The sequence below is a fragment of the Struthio camelus genome, chromosome 31 (assembly GCF_040807025.1).
Source record: "Struthio camelus isolate bStrCam1 chromosome 31, bStrCam1.hap1, whole genome shotgun sequence".
NCBI classification, from domain to species: Eukaryota; Metazoa; Chordata; class Aves; order Struthioniformes; family Struthionidae; genus Struthio; species Struthio camelus.
In genome coordinates this window covers 1,398,906-1,401,405 of record NC_090972.1, presented here as the reverse complement: position 1 = coordinate 1,401,405, position 2,500 = coordinate 1,398,906, and the positions used below count along the sequence as shown (strand labels likewise).

The 2,500-nt window shown below is 77.8% G+C and overlaps 1 non-coding gene across 1 annotated transcript; it reads left to right on the top strand.

The window, feature by feature from the left end:
* Positions 1-1,943: 1,943 nt before the first annotated feature.
* LOC138063145 (5.8S ribosomal RNA) lies at positions 1,944-2,096 on the top strand. The gene has a single exon (XR_011136738.1). It is a non-coding gene; the product is annotated as a 5.8S ribosomal RNA (ribosomal RNA).
* Positions 2,097-2,500: the final 404 nt, after the last annotated feature.

Genomic DNA, 2,500 nt, shown 5'->3' with positions numbered 1-2,500 from the left:
CGTCTAGCAGAGGCGGTGCGGACAGGCGTTCCGGGACGGCGCGCGGGGCGGGCGCCGCGCCGCGGCGGACCCCAAGCGGGGGCGTCGCGCGAGGCCACGCGAGGCGACGTGTCGTGCCCGAGCGGGCGGCCCAAACCACGGCTCTCCTCCCGGGCGCAGCTGCCACCCGGCGCCGGGTTACTGAGGGAAACCCCGGGCCCCGGGAGGAGGACGAGGTCGTGGCGGTGGGTGTCGGGCGCACCCCGCGGGTGGACGCTCCGCCGAGGGGCGCTGGAGCCGGCTGGCGGGTGCCGGGTTCCCCTCCGCGCCCCGCCTCGTCGCTGCCGCTGAGGCTGCCGCCGTCGCCGCGAGGCGGCGGTGGCCCGGCGGCGGGCGGCGGCGGGGGAGGCACCCCCGCGGGGATTTCAGGTCGTTTCCCTCACCCCAGGGCCAGGTACCTAGCGTCCGCGCTTCTCCTGCCTCCCCTCGGTGACCCACCCGTGTGGTCCCGTGTGCCAGCGTGCTCCTCCCGGGCGCTGCGCTGCGCGTGCCGCACCGGCCGTGCCCTGCCGGCCTTCCACGCTTCCTCCTCCCCTCCCTTCCCCCCCCCCCCACACCGCTCCAGCCGCCCCACGCCGTGCCGTGTGGGGGCCGCGCTGCGAGTCGGCCGGGCCGGGGGCGGCGGGGGGCGGCGGGGGGGGGGGGCGCGCTGGGAGGAAGGAGGAGGGCCTCCGGCCACCGCGGCCGCCGGTAGCGGCCCCCCCGGGTAGGGATGGCCATGGGCCCCGGGCTCCGGGCCCGAGGGTTCTCGGTCGGAGAGCCGGGCGGGGGTTTAAAGACTCGGGCGGCCCGATGCGACCCGGGGGGCAGCCGGGCGTGCTGCCGGAGGGGCCGGGGGGTCGGCGCGCGCGGGCGCCGCACCCCCCCATGCCCGCCGGCGCGGCCCGTGCATGCCCCGCGGGCAGCCGGGACGGAGAGGGGTACCCTGCCCCCTCTCTCCGCGGTCTGGTCTCGGCGGAGAGACGCCGCGCGGTCGGCTTGCGCCGGCCTGCCTCGAACGCGCGACCCCGGCGCGAGCGCGTGCTCGCCGCCGGGACGGCGAGCCCCCACCGCGGGTGGTGCGGACGCCGAGCCCCAGCGCATCCCTTCTCCTCCCTGGCCGGTGCTCTCAGTCTCCCGCCGTGGCCGTCGGCGGCACCCTTCCTTCCCTCCCCCCCCGCCCTGCCCCGGCACTCCGCCATCCGGCGCGCCTGCCTCGCTCTGCCCGACCCGGCTTCGCTGGGCGGCAGGCGGGCGGCGGGCGGGCGGGCGGGGGCGGCCCCTCCCGGTCTCCGCGTGGAGGCGGGGAGAGCGGGCGCCGTTCCCCGTCCGTCCCGCCTCGCCCGTCTGCCTGCCGCCAGGCGTCTGCCCGCGGAAGGGACGGGCGAGTGCGTGGCGTCGCTCGGGAGGCTGCGTGTGTGCAGGCGGGTGTTGGGTGCCGTCTCCGGGGCGGCGGAGCTGGAGGCCGGTGAGGCGAGCGAAGGAGCTCGGAAGCGTGCGGCTGGCGGGTCGCGGGCGCGCGGGCAGCGGGTGGCGCCGCTCCCAGCGGCGGCCGGGCTCCGACGCCGGGGCTCCGCGGGGACCCACACCCCGGTCCCTGAGGCAGGTGGCGCGGCTGGCGCGCCGCTCCCTGCTGGGCCAGGCCGAGCCGGGCGCCTGGGCCGGACTCGAAGCGAGAAAGGGGTTGTCCCAGGTCGGGAGCGAGGGCTCCCCGCCCCTCTCGTTCGGGTCTGTTCTCCCCCCCCCCCCCCTTTTTTTTTCCCTCTGTGCTTGTACGGTCAGTGAGGCGTGCCCTCTCTCTCCGCTGTCCCTTGCTCAGCAGCCGGCGTCGGCGTGAGGAGGGAGGCAGAGCGGATGGGGGCCCTCAGGGGGCTGCGAAAGCTGCCCGGTCCCCCCGCGCGCGCGGTGGGGACCGAAACCGAGACAACTCTTAGCGGTGGATCACTCGGCTCGTGCGTCGATGAAGAACGCAGCTAGCTGCGAGAATTAATGTGAATTGCAGGACACATTGATCATCGACACTTCGAACGCACTTGCGGCCCCGGGTTCCTCCCGGGGCTACGCCTGTCTGAGCGTCGCTTGACGGTCAATCGTCACCCCCATTGCCGCGTTGGCGCAGCGGTGTGCCGCCCCTCGGGGGGGGGCCGGGGGGGGCGGCGGCGGCGGCGAGTCGGTGGGGGGGCGGCGGCGGCGGTGAGTCGGCGGCGGCGGCGGAGCCGGGACCACCGGTGCGTGCACCGGTGGCCCCGGTCTTCCGGCTGGCCTGCCTGCCCGGCTCCGGCCGACCGTCCGCCTCCACCGTCCGCGGCCGGCGTGCCTTGCCCTGCCCTCCCTCCCCTCCGAGCCCGGTGGCCACCGCTGCCCTGCGCGGTGTGTGCGGTGTGGCGCGGCTGGGGCGCCTCGCAGGCCCGCGCCGCCGGGGAGAGGGGGTGCCTCTCCTCCCCGTGTGGGCCCGGGCCTTCGTCCCCCTAAGTGCAGACTC